At 41.8% G+C, this 9,152-nt stretch overlaps 1 pseudogene; it reads right to left on the minus strand.

The window, feature by feature from the left end:
* Positions 1-27: 27 nt before the first annotated feature.
* LOC115967169 lies at positions 28-1,141 on the minus strand (annotated as a pseudogene).
* Between the last annotated feature and the right edge of the window lie 8,011 nt (positions 1,142-9,152).

The following is a 9,152-nucleotide window of genomic DNA, read 5'->3' on the forward strand; positions in this document are numbered from 1 at the left end:
TCAATATTCAAGTAAGAAAATAACTAGTCATGGAACGAAGCTCTCAATCCGCCTGAGTTCTTTGGTGACATCAACCATAGTTGGCCTTCTTTCTGGATCTTCCTCTGTACATGTCAAGGCAAGGTCCACAACAGATTGTAACTGCTGCTCTAAACTAGCACCTCCTTCCCCAACCAAGATTGCAGGATCCACAATCTCGTTTATGCAACAAACTTGATCACGGTTATGCATGTATGCTACCAAGTTAGAACCTTCATCATTTGCCAATCGTATTATATTATCAGAATCCTCTCCAGTTAAAAGTTCTAGAAGAACCACACCAAATTTATATACATCAGTTTTCTCATTTACCTTGCCTGTTGCTTCAAGCTCGGGAGTTCTGAACATTGGATGCCGATTCTGAAAGCCTTCCACATCAGTTTCGCCCTCGGGGATTGACACGGAAAAATAAAAGTTGGACAATTTTGGAACATCATGTTCATCTAATAAGATATTTTTTATATCTATGTACATGTGGATGACAGGTCTAGAGAAGGCATCATGGAGATAGGAAATTGCATGAGCAATCTGCCTTGCAATCTTTAACCTTCTCTCCCACACCATGGGCTGATTTTGTTGTTGAGTAATATGGTAGACAAAAATTTGATCTGCAAGGAAACCATTGGCAGCGAATTCAAACACTAAAATGGAAGATGTAGTCTCAAGACAGCACCCTATGGGCTTTAATACATTACTGTGAGCGCTCATCTGTGCAGAAATCACTATATCATTGATGACAAATTCGGCAAATGATTCATTTTCAGGAAATCTCTTAACGAAAACCATTCGCCCTTCAAGAGAACCCTTGTACCAACGCATTCCATAACGTTTGTTATAGTTGTTGGTGGCTTGTTGGAGCTCTTGTGCAGAGAAGCTACGGATGGGAATAGACTTGCCATTGCAAGAGACAATTAGCTTCTCCAGTAATTTGCTTCCGTTCTCAAAAACGCTCTCTCTCTTTTCTCTCTTTCCTCATCTTTCTTACTCATTCTAAAGAAACTATCTCTAAACCAACTCCGCATATCTTGAATGTGGAACCTCGCTATCTCGCTAGCCTTTTGCCTGCTCTGCTCACAAGGAGTTTTTAGAATACTACTGTATAGCCATAGGGACGCTCAATGGCCATATATTGAGGTTACACGCTAAACCAAGTTCAGCTTTTCTCAGCAGCCATTCTAGAAGGCTCCTATGAGTCCTATCAATGTCCATTCCTATATATGGTATGAGCAACCAACGTGTGCACCTGTTACTCCATGGAGAGCCATATGTTTTGACCAAGATTGCTCCTTTTGACTGGTCTGACTCATATGTGTGCCCATGCTTTGACCAAGATTGCTTCTTTTCCATCATCATGCATCTCTGGTTCTTCTGACTTAATTCCCTCACTTTTTATTTATGGATTTTACTAAACAAGCTTGCAAGTTAAGTTAGCTGTGCAGGCAGGGTCACCAACTCTATGTGACTATGTTTCACATGACAATTGTCTTTAATAATTCCCTTTATGATGCGTGGAAAATTATATATACCGTGAATACTTTTCTTGGAAATACAATTAAGGCTGTGTTTGTTTCATGTAAATGATTTTCCGGAAAATACTTATTTTCCGGAAATGTTATTTTTCGGAAAGGAAAATAACTTTAAGTGTTTGGTTGCATTTCAGAAAATATTGTGAAAAATATTTTCTAGTGTTTGGTTATATGGGTGAAAATGCTATTTTCCTACACAGCAATTCATCCCACGGCAGGAAACACCGGCAATCAAAAACCACAACCACCAAAACACCACCACCACACCACCACAACAACAACAAAAATCAAAATCACACAGAAAACACATTTTCGCACCTGCCAAACAAATATTTCATCCCTCAATTCAAAAACACAAATAAAACCCAGGAAAATTATAAATCATAATCCGGTCACAGAGAGAAGAAGGAAGAGAGGGAGGACGATCGGTTTTGGGATCGAGGACGATTGGTTTTGGGGTGCGACGATCGCGATCGGGGACGACGAATCTGGGTTCGCGATTGGGGACGACGAATCGATGCTGCGACTGCGATCGCGATCAGCACGAAGGCGAAGTCGAAGGGCGAAGTCGAACGGCGAAGTAAACGGGCGAAGTCGAACGGCGAAGTCGAACGGCGAAGTCGACGGGCAAAGTCAAAGGCAAGATGGCGATCGGCGCGGCGCTGCGGCGATCAGACCCGGTGCTGCGACGATCGAGTCGTTCTTTCTCTCTCTTTCTCTCTGTCTTTCTCCCTTGCGCGTCTTCTTTCTCTCTGTCTTTCTCCCTCGTTCTCTCTCGCTCGTCGTTCTTTCTCGCTCGTCGTTCTTTCTCTCGCTCGTTCTCTCTCTCTCTCGTGTTGTGTTTTCTGTTTTTTCTCTCCCTCTCTCTGCGTTTTGCAAGACACGGAAATGAATTGAAGTGAAAATGAAGGCAGAAATTCATTTCCGTGGTCAAGGCTTCAAATTTCGGTCAACAGGAAATCAATTTCCGGAAAATAATGTTTTTCGTGACAGCCAAACGCAAAATTTTTCGGAAATTGATTTCCGAAATTGGTTTGAAGTCGAATCAAACGCACCCTAAGTTAAAGTTGATTCTCCCCAAAAAAAAAAAAAAGTAAAACAACGTCAAGTATGAGGTCTTATTGAGCAAGAAAAAATCAACTCCCTAAAGTCCAAAATTTCTTTTTCTTTCTAAAAGATGACAAAAACATCTTTTCCATCAATACATTTAGGGGTTACGAAGACTTTTGGGGCACAAAAGAAGATAAGAAATGTGGACAACTGGGGTGGGATACGTGGAATGCTAGAGAAGAAAAATCACACCCCCTTTTTCCCAACTTTTTCAACTTTCTTGCATTCACTCACTTTTCTACAAAAATAATATCACTTTACACACACATATATATATCCTTACCTTTATAAAGTTATATCCATCACATTAAAAAAAAACATATATGTTCTATAATATCACAATATCAAAGCTTCATGCACTTAAAAATAATTAAGATAATAACATGCATATAAATCCATAAAATTAATTATGAAATTAGGTTAGGGTGTTACAGGTACCTTGCTAAAGTGCAAAATGCCCAAGCTCAGTTTAAGGGTTTTATATTGAAGCAAATCCCAAGGGGATAGAATTCTCATGCAAATTCTCTAGCAATGTTGGCCATTTCGCTAGAGTCAAGTCTTCCTCGGGTTGTTATTTGTTGAGGAGATGGACAGCTCAAGTCTTACAAGGGTACCTTTGGTAGAGGCGTACAACCTCTGTGTGGGGTCGAGTTGGATGGACCCCATAGTAACTTTTTTGAAGTAAGGATCGTTGCCTAAAGACAAGTGCGAGGCAAAGAAGGTACGTAGAAGTGCCCATCGCTACTAGTTGTCTGAGGAGCAGAAGTTGTACAAGCGCTCTTACTCAGGACCATATTTGTTGTGCATACATCCAGAAGCAGTGGAGCCCTTGTTGGAAGAGTTGCATGAAAGCATATGTGGGAGTCATATAGGAGGAAGATCTTTAGCGCATAGGGCCCTCACTCAGGGGTACTAGTGGCCTAGCATGCGAAAAACCTCTCAAGATTATGCGAAGAAGTATGACTAATATCAGAGGTATGCCCCAAATATTCATCAGCCAGGGAGAATACTGAATCCATTGTCTAGCCCTTGACCGTTCGCTCAATGGGGCTTGGATATAGTGGGACCCTTTCCCCGAGCTATAGAGAACCGTAGATGGCTCCTCGTTGGCACGGACTACTTTACCAAGTGGGTGGAAGCCGAGCCCCTTGCCAATATTAGGGACATTGATGCTAAGAGGTTCATCTAGAGGAACATTGTCACTAGATTTGGAGTTCTTCACACACTGATCTCAGATAATGGTTTTCAATTTGACAGTAAAGCCTTTCAAAGATATTACGGGGAGTTAGGGATTAGGAACGGGTATTATACGCCTGCTTATCCTTAGGGGAATGGGCAAGCCTAGGCCACCAATAAGGTTATAATGTCTGGCCTGAAGAAAAGGTTGGATGATGCTAAAGGAAAATGGGTGGATGAACTGCCTCACGTGTTGTGGACTTATCGTACCACACCCCGAAGATCAACGAAAAGACCCCTTTTTCAATGACTTATGGGGTAGAGGCAGTAATTTCCCTTGAATCTAGATTCCTAACTCTAAGAACTGATCAGTTTAATGTTGAAGAGAACAACTGTTTACTCCTAAACAGCCTGGATGTGGTCGAGGAAAGAAGAGAGGTGGCAACGGTAAAGATGGCACATTACCAATAGAAACTTAAGCAGAGGTATGAAAGGGGGTGAAGTCTAGGCCATTGGCTCTCGGAGACTTGGTCTTGAGGAAAGTGGTGGGGATGGCCAAGAACCCTGCTTGGGGCAAGCTAGGCCCTAACTGGGAAGGGCCATATAGGATCACTTCCATTGCTGGCATTGGGGCCTACTACTTGGAAGATTTGGATGAAAATGTAATTCACTGCCCTTGAAATGTAAATAATCTACGACGTTATTATTATTAGTAATTTCTATTACCCTTCATATCTTGCCTGGTTATATCTTATTATGGATGTGTTTACTGAGACAATTGGTCCATTAAATATTCTAAGTGTTAAATAGAACCTAGGCCTTGTCTGGCTCCTCAGGTCACAAGTCTAGAGTAAATTAACATTGCAGAAAAAATTATAAGTGTTAAACAAAACATAGGCCTTGTCTGGCTCCTCGGGTCACAAGCTTAGGGTAAATTAACATTGTAGAAAAAATTCTAAGTGTTAAACAAAACTTAGGCCTTGTTTGGCTCCTCGGGTCACAAGCCTAGGGTAAATTGACATTGCAGAAAAAATGATAAGTGTTAAACAGAATTTAATTCTCGTTCGGCTCCTCGATTCACAAGCCTAGGTTAAATTAACATTGTATGAAATATTCTAAGTGTTGGATAGAGTTTGGATCTGACATAGCTCCTAAGGTCACAAATGGGGAACTGAGTGGGCCTTGAAAAAGGTTGCTTGAAGGAATAGAAAAGTAAACGCTGTGGGCATTTCCTCGGGTTTTTGAAGTAGTGTCAGCAAGTTTTCAAGTAAGTGTTGATTGATAAAATTGCTTAAGACCCATTGGTTAGTTTACTCTTTATGTTATGATAAAGTAGAAATTTGCCACGGTTTGATTGTTATGAAGGAAGGTAACGTAGTACGTAAAATGGCTAGCATAAAGTAAACAGTAAAAAAAAATGTACAAGTGTAAAAAATAAACAAGCAAGGTTAACTTCAAACTTTTTTTCATTAAAGATAAGCGAACTGTGATACAATGAAAAAGGAAAAAAGGGGCACTAGCTATACAACAGCCCATTACAAAACTACCTAAGTATCTCCTAGACTAAGGCTAAGCTAGGCTGTTGACTCCTTCTCCTTGGTTCCTTTCTTCTCCTGCTCTTTTTCCTTCTTCTTCCTATTCAATTGCGCCACCTCGGCCACTTTCTCTTTGATCTCTATGTCCTACACATCAGCTGGAGGTGGTAGTTCTTTTTTCTTTTCTTTGCCCTTAGCCCAGGTAGGGGAGGGAACGTGATCAAGCTGAGCCGAGGAAGAAGGGGGAGTAGAGCTGGGGTTTGTTGGAGGCTGAGGGAGAGTAGGCGCCAAACGTAGAGTAGGAGGGTAGTACACCTTATCAGGAGTTCGAAGCTCTGATTTGGTGCTGACCCCCACAACGTTCAAGACTTGGCCCCACACTTCCAAGCAAAAGGCACGAGCAACATCTCTGAGTTGGGCAGTGAGGCAATTAACTGCCTTGGTCATGCTTACGTCATATGCTGCTTGCTTGGCCTGAACTTTCTCAGCCTCCTTGGTCTCCAATTGCTTCTTTATTTGTTTTAGCTCCACAACTGTGAGAGCCATTTTATTCTCGGCCCTCTTCTAGGCCTCCAAGGCGTCAGCCGCCTGCCTCTCATAGCCTTTGAAAGTAGACTCAGCGTTCTTCTAAGCCTTCTCCACTTCAGACAGCTAGGCAAGAGTCTCTTTCAACTTCTTGTCCACCTTTGCATGGGCTTTTTCTACGGCCTCTTATCCTTTCTTGGCCTTTCTTGCCACGTCTAAGGAGTGGGTCTACCCATTCCTCAGCCATGAAAGCGATTTGGACGGCCTAAAAAAAAAAAAAAAAAACAACGTAAGTAACATATAACGCATGAATAAGCTAACTATACGGTTAGATGGGATCAGTCATGTACCTTGGCCAAGTCCTACTTCAAAGCAAGGAAGACCTTGCACTTCCTGAAGGACCTCAACTCTACCATGTCCTCAGGCAGGCATAATGCCTTCTCCAAGCATTCTGCCACCAAGCCTAAGCTACCCTTTTTAGGGTCCTTTAGGTTGGCGTCATCAAGCACCGCTTGGCTGGGGGTTCAGCAATCTCCCCCTCTTCAGCATCCTCGGAGCCCTTGCCTCCTTGGCCCTATTTCCTCTTCTTGTCAGCGACATCAGCAGGTGATATGTGCATTGCAGCAGGAGTAGGAGGGCGGGGTGTCGCTGCTATAGTTGGGGAAAAGTCCCCAGTATGGGCTGCTAGCAAGACAAGCAAATTTAGGGTTTTCTCTTCAAAACCCATTTCTGCTAAAGTACATGTTATTGATGTGCTAAGAGCGTCCTCAAGGTAAAAAACCTCGAAGCCTTTTTCTATGACTTCTTGATGGATGGGCTTGGGGGTGGACTCTTTGGCCTCGTCGTCTAATGGGATGGGTGGTTCTTGAGAATAAAGGAGTCTAGCGGCTAAAAGAGCGGGGAGTTGGGCGTCCTGAGTCCCTACTAGCGGAGGTTCTGACAACAAGAAACCCAGTACGACTACATCTATTAAAGCCAAGCGGGGATCCCTGGCTTTAATAATGTTCTTCAGGGTCTAAAAGCTCTTGGGGACGGCTTGTAACCAAGGATGACGTGAGCTACCCAAAGTTGTCCGTCCTTGTGTAGGAAGATCTCTGCCTTGAAAATCCAGTTTAAGTCCTTAAAATTCACCAAGTGCTTGGCTGGGGTGGTGTGGTATTCATTTGCTAGATAAGACAAGAGGGGTTGTTAGTAAAAAATAAATAAAATAAATAAATAAATAAAAAATAAAAAAACGTTAACACTATTAAAGCTATGTAAAATCCTATGTGTGACCACGGTCCTCGAGAACACTACCTGGTTCCCCTTCTTGGGTAAGGCAGTGTATTCCATCATGCCAGCCTCCCGAGATAATAAGAAAATCTTCATCCATGCCTTTGCTTGGGTCAGGCAAGCAGGAGATTAGTCTAACGGCGAGAATCCTACACTTCATGTAGTATTTGGTTTTTTCCCCTTTCTGGCAATTGAATACCCAATTTACATCATGCCAAGTAAGGTTAGTCTCCATTCTACAGTTTAACGCATCTACACACCCGAGGATCCTAAAGATATTTGGGGAATATTGGGTCGGGGTTAACCTATAGTTTATTAAATAGTCCTTGGTTACCCTCTCCATGAGAAGTTCCATCCCACCTTCGATGAAGGCGATCATAGTAATGACAACGGATTCAGGAGGTTTGTTTAAGACTAACTACCCACCCTCTTCACAGTGTTGGATTTCAACACTGTTAGGGATCCTGTATTATGCCCTAAAGACTGCCCTAGCCTCGACAGTGTCCACTAACTTAGCATATCTACCCATGAAGTTTTGTGGTGTAAAACGTTAAACTTAATATATAAAAATTAAAATTAAAAAAAGGGAAATCAACACACCTATAAGTGAACGTGAAAAGTGCTCCTCAGGAGTTTTTTCTTCAACTTAGATCACTTAAATGTTCAAAATGAACCTCAGCCAACTCCAAGTTCTCCTTTTATAGGAGTGAAAAAATGAGCGATAAAATTCCCGCCTATAAATGAGGGGGAATGAGGACCGTAGGATCTTGATCGAGTCGTAGAACGTGAGGAGACAAACAGCCGCCTGAAGACATAAATGTGAGATCGTTAATTCCAAAGCATCAAGAGCGTGCAGAAGACAGGTGAAAGGACGTTAATACATGGGAACTCATATGGCGCGTGCATAGTTTACCTGTGAGACTAAAACTTTGCTTTTGTCTCATAAACAAATAGTGAACGTTTTAGGGGGCTATTATGGGTGCCCAAGGACCGAGGATGAAGTTGAAGAGTTGCAACATTGGTGTGGGAATGCCACCGGTCACGGGCCCGAGGAAGAAAGCCGCTCGAGGAAAGGAAGAAATGAATCAAGGTACTCTATAGTATTCTAAGTGGGAGCTAGAATTTGAAGAGAGAGAAAGTCAGTGGACATTAGGGAAGTTTCTGGTCTGGTGTAGCCTATTGCATTCACATTAAATAGTGGGCAATAGCTTTATCAGCCGCATTGATAAGGAAGTGACCTGAACAATGTAAGTCATAGCTAAGCAGATTCCTTCCACCATCTTCTTCAGATGTTAAAAGTGACAAGTGTAATGAAAGGAGGGATGTTAGGTGAGAATGGATGGTTGAGATATGATAGAGGGAGAAGTATATAAGGAAAAAAAGGAACATTGAGAAAGGGATCGAGATACAGGTATCAAAAAGACATAAGCACAAAAGGGAAGAAGAAGGAGAAGAGAGAGAGAGAGGATAGTGAACAGTGTAACTACTTGTACAAACTAAGCCTCCTCAGGTGAGCTTGTGGAGGGATATATACCCCTTTATTTTATAAGATTAACCTTTTCTTCTCTATCTTGATCCTCAGGCAGAGTCCCCTCTTGTTGTTCGTTTCCATCTTTTACAAATCCTATTGATTTGGGCTAAGGTTTAACTATGCAACTCACTGTTCTAAGTGGGCTTAGGCCACAAGATTTTTTGGTCCTTACAATCACTATATCATGAAATGTTCAAATTTTGTAAATAAATATAGTATGGTAAAATTACTACACTATTCTTATTGTCTTTCTATTTTTTCTATACAGAATAGAACACTAAATATTACAATTTTTTACTAGAAAAAGTATTGAAATATTGGAGAAAACTAGTAACAAAATACACAGCACATAGTAGCTGCCATCTAAGGAGATTATTACCATTGCTAGCTAGCCTTCTTAATCTCCCTCTCCTTCCTTAATAAAAGTTGGGTTAGAAG

This window comes from Quercus lobata, chromosome 11, assembly GCF_001633185.2.
Source record: "Quercus lobata isolate SW786 chromosome 11, ValleyOak3.0 Primary Assembly, whole genome shotgun sequence".
In the NCBI taxonomy this organism is placed as follows: Eukaryota; Viridiplantae; Streptophyta; class Magnoliopsida; order Fagales; family Fagaceae; genus Quercus; species Quercus lobata.